This window comes from Nycticebus coucang, chromosome 7 (genome assembly GCF_027406575.1).
Source record: "Nycticebus coucang isolate mNycCou1 chromosome 7, mNycCou1.pri, whole genome shotgun sequence".
Lineage (NCBI taxonomy): Eukaryota > Metazoa > Chordata > Mammalia > Primates > Lorisidae > Nycticebus > Nycticebus coucang.
The window spans coordinates 75,911,680-75,920,443 of record NC_069786.1 but is presented as its reverse complement, the minus strand read 5'-3'; positions in this window follow the sequence as shown (position 1 = coordinate 75,920,443).

The window sequence follows — 8,764 nt, the reverse complement described above, 5'->3', positions numbered from 1 at the left end:
CTAAACCTTTTTTCAGAGATATACCCTGCAAATATCTTCTCCCATTCTGAGGGCTGTCTGCTTGCTTTACTTACAGTGTTCTTAGCTGTACAGAAGCTTTTTAGTTTGATCAAGTCCCAGTAGTGTATTTTTGAAGCTGCTTCAATTGCCCGGGGGGTTCCCCTCATGAAATACTCACCCAGACCAATTTCTTCAAGGGTTTTCCCTACATTCTCCTCTAGTGTTTTTATAGTTTCATGTCTTAAGTTTAAATCTTTAATCCAATGAGAGTCTATCTTAGTTAATGGTGAAAGGTGTGGGTCCAATTTCAGTCTTCTGCAGGTTGCCAGCCAGTTCACCCAGCACCATTTGTTAAATAGGGAATCTTTTCCCCACTGAATGTTTTTAATTGGCTTGTCAAAAATCAAATAGCGGTAAGTAGCTGGATTCATCTCTTGGTTCTCTATTCTGTTCCAGATATCTACTTCTCTGTTTTTGTGCCAATACCATGCTATTTTGATCACTACTCAAACGCATCAGCAAGAAAAAAACAAGGGATCCCATCACAGGCTGGGCAAGGGATTTGAAGAGAAACTTCTCTGAAGAAGACAGGCGCACGGCCTTCAGACATATGAAAAAATGCTCATCATCTTTAATCATCAGAGAAATGCAAATCAAAACTACTTTGAGATATCATCTAACTCCACTGAGACTAGCCTATATCACAAAATCTCAAGACCAGAGATGTTGGCGTGGATGCAGAGAAAAGGGAACACTTCTGCACTGCTGGTGGGAATGCAAATTAATACATTCCTTTTGGAAAGATATATGGAGAACACTCAGAGATCTAAAAATAGATCTGCCATTCAATCCTGTAATCCCTCTGCTGGGCATATACCCAGAAGACCAAAAATCACAACATAACAAAGATATTTGTACCAGAATGTTTATTGCAGCCCAATTCATAATTGCTAAGTCATGGAAAAAGCCCAAGTGCCCATTGATCCACGAATGGATTAATAAATTGTGGTATATGTACACCATGGAATACTATGCAGCCTTAAAGAAAGATGGAGACTTTACCTCTTTCATGCTTACATGGATGGAGCTGGAACATATTCTTCTTAGTAAAGTATCTCAAGAATGGAAGAAAAAGTACCCAATGTACTCAGCCCTACTATGAAACTAATTTGGGGCTCTCACATGAAAGCTATAACCCAGTTACAACCTAACAGTAGGGGGAAGTGGGAAAGGGAGGGGGGGTGGGTAGAGGGAGGGGGATCTGTGGGATCACACCTGTGGTGCATCTTACAGGGGTATTTGCGAAACTTGGTAAATGTAGAATGTAAATGTTTTGGCACAGTAACTGAGATAACGCTGGAAAGGCTATGTTAAAAAAAAAAAAAAAAGAATGGCAAAAAAAAAAAAGAGATGGGGTGACGAAAACACATTGGTAACATTGTCATGGTTACAAGCAGAATTGACTAGCTGGCTGGCTTATGACTGATTCTCTTCACTGTCTGCTCTGTCGTGTTCTCAGAACTATCCACCTTAACCTTGAACTTCACTCATCTGCTTCAAATCAGACTTGCTTCAGACTTCTTGCTTCGGACTTGAAATCAGTGGTTTCTGTGGATCCAGTAATGTCTCTATGTGGATTAATTATGTTTTAATTTTCATAGGAGAATTATACTTTTTCTGTTTTCCTGATTTCTCAACTGATTTTTCTAGGGATCAGCATTCAGAAAAACAGAAATTTCCTAAGTAATGGGGGAAAGGCAATTCCACTAGAAATACTCACTAATCCTCTCTACTGAGGCATCATTATTGGGCCTCACAAGTCTTCCACTCATGGCTTTCTACTTGCTTTCAGCGTATGTGTCTAATTCGCCCATCTCACCTCCATTGCCACTTCTGTACACTGCGCTCTCCAGGCTACTCTTGGACCAGGTGCTTACCTCTGCTCCAATCTGCTGTGTTCTGAAGGGAAGGGGGGGCCAAGGACCTCTAGGCTGCTCCCTCGGTTCCAGGTTAGGAACAAGGCTGCTTTTCTCAGGAGTTTTTGGCAAGCTAAGCATAGCAATTAACTACTATAATTCACATACTATCCCTATGAGTTGCTAAAGCTTCCTTTTGGGGAAACTACGGCCTGTAAGCTGAAATATTACAAATTATCATGTGCAGAGTGATTACCCTGTAGGTCTATTTTTATTGTTGAGCACGAGTGTACATGTTGAACCAGAAACAGGCAGAGCTGTAAAGAGAGAAAACGTAGGACTTAGGGATTGGGGGAGGGTCTCCCAAAAGACAGGAGCCAGGGAAGGAGAGGACAATGTGCAGAGAAGAGGCCAGGAGAAGGAGCCCCTTTGGGTGGCCAAATCAAAGACGCGATTTTAGAAACAATGAACAAATGAGCAAAGTAAGAGTCGAGTGTCTTTCCTTCCAATGACGTGTCCTCTTTGATTGGCTTATTATCCGCTTTTCTTTTTTCTCTGTGCTTTCTCGCATAGTTGTAAAGTGATGATGTAACAGACATCAGCTGTCTCCCCTGACCCCTCTCCCTTCTTATTTGGTAAGAAATAAGACTTGGACTTATTCCTCATTAAGACCTGGACTTGGCGGCACACATGGCCATCCAGATTAGAGACTGACTTTTCCTTGCAGTGAGGAGTAGCTGAGTTCAGGTCAGAGAGATCTAAGCACAGGATTATGTGGCAACTTCCGGACTCGTCCTTCAGAGACGGCACCTGGATGCTTTGCCATTTTTCCTTCCTCATTACTGCTTCCATTTTGGCTTTGAGGCTGAGTCCCCAGCTTTGAGGCACAGTGGAACAACAAGATTCCTGCCTGTGCACTGTCACCACTCCAGCATGAGACTGCCAGACAGACTTTCGTTTAACAGGGAAATAAGCTTCAGTCTACTTTAAGCCACTGTTCTTTAGGGCTTTCTTCACACGCATCTGAAACTAATCTTAAGTAATATAGGTGTCAGAACTTTGCTATAATCTACCCTTTGTATACCGAATCATACATTTTTATTGCCAATCTTTGTAACTATAATTTTTAATGGAAATTTACAACTTCATCTCACAAATGTCCCATAATTTACATAAGCAATTCCCTATTATTGGATGTTTAAATTAGTATTTATTTATTTATTTATTTAGCTTTAAAATATCCCTAGTTTCTTTCTTTTTTTTTTTTTTTTTGAAACAGAGTCTCAAGCTGTAGCCCTTGGGTAGAGTGCTGAGGCGTCACAGCTCAGAGCAAACCTCAAACTCTTGGACTTAAGCAATTCCCTTGCCTCAGCCTCCCAAGTAGCTGGGAGTATAAGTGCCCGCCACAATGCCTGGCTATTTTTTTGTGGCAGTTGTCATTGTTGCTGTAGCTGGCCTGGGCTGGGTTCGAACCCACCAGCTCCATGTATGTAGCTGGCACCCTACCCATTAAGCTATGGGTGCTGCCCTAAAAGCTAGTTTTAATATGCACATCCTTACTAGAAAAACTAGATGAGGATAATAATTTTTTTATTAGTCAATTACCACAACACTATAGCTTTCTCGTTTTCTTTTTTTTTTTTCATTTGTGCACTGCCTTTATATTCTTACAGTTAATTTCTGGGTTATTTATTATATTTCACTATTCTATCTATTCTTAGGCCAATATTCTGTTCATTTTAATTATCATACCTGTAAAAAATGACCTAACTATAGCTGTTATTAAATACTTATGACTCTAATTTTTTTAAACGTGGTTCAGTCTGTGTTATTCACATACCTAATAAACACATTTTCATTTTTAGAGCTGAGTCTGTTGTTTAAAAGCAATGCTAATAATAATTGATACCTTGCTTTCTAACTAAACAATATTTATTTCACAGTTCCATTTGTTTTATTTGAGTCCTACACGGAGCTATTATGACATTATTCAGATTAGCCCCATTCAACCACTCTTGTCTTCCAAAATTTAAAACCAGAAGATTTTTAAAAGGAAGTTACAATCAGGCTCACTGAAATTGTTGTGAAATGCTCCTAAGAAGACAGCTGTCAACTCCTTTGGCGATAGCCCCAGCGTTTGCTTCAGATTATTGATGGAGTACCACAGTCAGGTCAAAGCCAGTTAGCCTCTTGCTAACTTTGGTTGCAGCTGTCTGCAGTCATGCTGAGCATGAGAGGCCTCGCAGCTCAGACCATCACAAAACTGTTCTTTGCCTGCTTCAAAAATAAATCTCTCTAAAGTAGGACAAGTAATTGAAGCTTTGTAATTTTTCAGCTTGGGGCCTCAAGTCTGATCTTGAATTGATAAAGCATTAGTAGATCTGTGTAGAAAAGAAGTGAGAAGCTGTTGTTTGAATAATAAAACATGAGAGGAACATTTTGCAGATTTTCAGTTTGCCCTGCTGACGACAGGATGATATACCATTCTCAGACTTCAACTGGCTTCTCAGAATAGCATCTATTATGTGCAGAGGAATATGGAATAAATATATTCTTCTGTACTTCAAGTGCTTTAACTACCAATAAGGTATGCTTCAAGTGTAAGACAAAATTCAAGCAAATCTAAGATAAGGGTTTTTGTTTGTTTGTTTGTTTTTTTAAAGCTTAAGTACCAACTAGATCAGCTGGAAATTCTCTGTAACTATGTATTTATACAAATTTGTTTTAAAATGCTATAAAGAAAAGGAAATAGCCACTTGAATCAGTAGCAAGAAAGTGGAATGGAAGTCCTCTGAGGTGAGTGTAGATAACTTTAAGAAATTCCATAGAAGTTAACTTTGACATTAAGGTAGTCTAAGACAGAAAAATGAATTGCATGGGGATGATGATCAGATTGGAAATGAATCATCAGGCATTTACTGCCATGAAACAGTCTTAGCTTAAGTCAAGCGGCTTATAGCACAAGGAATTTTATGAAACAAAAAAACTAAACGGAAGAGTAGAAAGGTTGTTCTGAGTCAGAGTTTCCCAATTGGTGCCAAAAGAACAATTGCCACAGGATGTAAATATGTGTGCTATCAAAAAAGTGTTCCCTGTTAACAGTGGTTAGAAAAAGGCTAAATTAAACACATTTCTCTACCAAAGGACTTTCTGAGCCTTCAGGAGGCCACAAAAGATTTTGTACCTACCTCCAAGAAGGGCTTCAGGATGTGGCAATCTCCCAATGAACTTGATCTTTAATGACCTCTCTTTCTGTCTACTGAAACAGTGGTTTAGAGAACACAGCTCAAAAGAAAATTTAGGTAGTTATTCAGACCTTTTTTTCAGCTGGTGAGGGGGATGAAAAGTCAGGTATGCCAAGAGAGCAAATGAATGCTTTGCTCTCTGTTATCCTACAGGCAGGAAATTTAGGAATGCTACTATGCTACCACCCTGAGGTATTAAATAGTTCTAGGAAATTGTTGCATTTTTTTTTAATATCTGAAGAGTATATAAAAATTAAGTTTTGAAAGAAAAAAGGAAATTCAGACATCTACTGTAAAGTTATTAATTTGTTCCATTTATAAAATAGTAGAATTTTAAACCTGGGAAAGATCTTGAAAGAACATTTAGTTTAGCTGATCCCCTGATTTACAGATGGAGACATTGAGCCCAGGTCATTTAAGTGGTTTGGGGTTATTTAATTAGTTATGAGTATAATGAGGCCAGTTCTGATAACTCTCATGTCTTGCTCTCCAGTTCTTTTTTTTAAGGAAGCACATAAAGAGAAAAGTAAAATTCTTCCTTCGCGCAATCCTTCATCTCACAGTCTTTTCCAGAGTTAAGTCTTATATTGCCTTTCTATTTTGTACCCAATATTTATACTTCTCCAATTTTTTTCAAAACTACATATTAATCTGTTAATTTATTCAATAAACATTCAGTGAGCACTGACCATATACAATTTGAGTCTCTGCTTTCAAATCACTCAGTGGAAGAGACAGCATATTCTGTAATAAATACCATGAGTGAAATTAGATAGGAAACAACAAGTCACATTCTTGACTTGTGAGAAATCAGGGGAGGTTTTCTAGAAGGGATAAAACTTAACTGAGTCCCTCCGAGGGTAACTAGGAGTAAGGCAGACGAATAATGAATTGAGGTCATGAGAGCAGACAGCAGAAGCATAGAAGCAGGGAAGTTGTATAGTGTTGTGTGACTCTCGATAAGGAGCAAGGCAGGGAAATAGTTTGGAGTTGGAGTTTAAGAGATACCAGATCATGAAGGACCTTGCATGCAATGCTAAGGATTTTGGAGCTCACACATTAAGAAGATCCAACTGACAGCAATAGGGCAAAGGGATTAGAATGAGAGATGACAAGAGGCTCTAGCAGTGGTCCAAGGGAAAAGCAATGGCCTGGAACATGATATGGGAGATGGGAAGGCGGTTACAGAGTGGAGGAGCAAGAATAGAAGCAGGGAGTCTCTCACTGAAGAGAGATGAATGTGGCCCAGAACTGGGAGATGAAAGCGAAGCTTGAGAGGAGATTGGTTTGAGATACGTTTTGCAGATATACATCACAGGACTTGTTATTAGACTAAATGATTTGTAGGTGTAGACAGTTAGGGAAGGGAGAGTCTCTGGCTTAAGCAGCTGAACAGATCCCTGGTTCTGAGCTGCACAAGCAGGATTAAAAGAAAACTCTTTTTGGACATGTTCAGTGAGACACTCAAGAGAATAGAGGCCAGGCCTGGTGCCTTGCTCCTGTAATCCCAGCACTCTGAGAGGCCAAGGCAGGCGGACTGCTTGAGCTGAGGAGTTCAAGGCCAGCCTAAGCAAGAGTGAAAACAAAAAAAAAAAAAGGGAGTCGAGAGTTACGGCAGGCACCTGTAGTACCAGCTACTTGGGCGGCTGGGGCAAGAGGATCAATTGAGCCCAGGAGTTTGAGGTCACCGTGTGCTACAATGCCACAGCACTCTACCCAGGGCCACAGGGACTCTGTCTCAAATAAAAAAAGAGAGAGAATGGCAAGCTGATCACTGGATATCCAAGTGTTGAGTGCAGAGGAAAGGTGTAGGCTCTCAGAGATAGTAATCTGAAAATCTTCAGCATATAACACAGATCCTGTGTTTAACGTCATAGAATGGAGAAGATTCTCTCTGGGCACATGCACAGAAAGAGGAAAAGACTCAAGACAGGATACCAAGGGCAGGAAAATCAGAAGTAGACAACTACAGAGGCCCAAGAATGGTCTAAGAAGTGGGGGTTAAGTAAGATGAGAGATGAAACGGCTGTCTGATTTATCAAGTAGGAACTCAGGGGTTGAAGAATAAATAGGATATGAAGAAAATGGAAATGTAGGAAATATGAGAGAAATGTATGAGGTGCAATGCTGGAGTTGGCAAGGAAATATGGAAATATTAGATATGAGTGGCATCACAGATAGATTTGACATTGAAGGGGAGAAAATTGAAGGTTTTTTTTTTCTTTCCTAAAAAGCTCCTCTGTTCTGTATAAAATAGAAGCAAATTTGTCTCCTGAAATAAAGAAGGACATGGTATACTTCAGAGGGTTTAAAAAGACTAGTGAAGATTTGCAAACAAATGTGGGGAATAAATGATGGAGCCACTGGCAATGGACTCATGTAATTGTTTTTGTTTGTTTGTTTTTGAGACAGTCTCACTTGGTCACCCTTGGTAGAGTGCTGTGGTGTCCCAGCTCACACCAACCTTAAACTCTTGGGTTTAAGCAATTCTCTTGTCTAAGCCTCTCGAGTAGCTGGGACTATAGGCACCCGCCACAACACCTGGCCAATTTTTGGTTGTAGTTGTCATTGTTGTTTGGCAGGCCTGGGCTGGGTTCGAACCCACTAGCTCTGGTGTATGTGGCCAGCACCCTAGCAGCTGATCTACAGGCACCAAGCCTAAAGTGCTAATTTTTATAGAGGACTGATGAACTTCTGGACTAGTGTCCTAAATCAGTTTGAGTTGTTATAACAGGTACAACAAGCTGGGTAGTTTATAAACAACAGAAATTTATTTCTCATAGCTCTGAAGGCCTAGAAGTCTGAGATCAGGGTGCCAGGATGGCTAGGTTCTGGTGAGGACCTCTCCCAGTTTGCAGACTGTCAACTTCTTGTATCCTGATATAGTGGGGGCCCAGGTCTCTGGCTTCTTTTTATAAGGGCACTAATACCATTCACAAGGGCAATGCTCATGATCTAACTACCTCCCAAAAGGCCCATTTCAAAATAGCATCACCTTGGGGATTAGATTTAACCTAAGAATTTTGGAAGATACAAACATTTGGTCCCTAACACCTGCCTTTCAGTCAATTATCCCCACCTCATGTAAGCCTGGCAAGTGGAGTCAAATAGACATAATTCAAAACTCTACTACTCACCTGGCACTGCTGACACCTGGATTAAAGTCTGGGTGCAGAGAATAAATAAATAAATAAAGATTAGTTACCCAGAAGTCATAGTTTCAAGATATATTTCATTGCCTGTGACTTTAACAGATTAAATTGAGATTTTTACCTTCCTTGTTGAATATGTAAATCTAAAGTTTACTTATGTGAATGTCCTCTCCCTCTCTCCCTCTTTCTTTCTTCCTTCCTTACATTTTTAAGGATAGGCTCTCACTCTGTTGTCCATACTGGTGTGCAGTGGCACAATCCCAGGTCACTGTAGACTCCAAGTCCTGGGCTCAGTGATCTTCCCTGCCCCAGCATCCTGAGTAGCTGGGACTCCAAATGCACTCCTGGCTAATTCTTTTACATAAACTTTTTTTGTAGAGATGAAGGTCTTGCCCAGGCTGGTCTCAAACTCCTGACCCCAAACGATCCTCCCATCTCAGCCTCTAAAAGC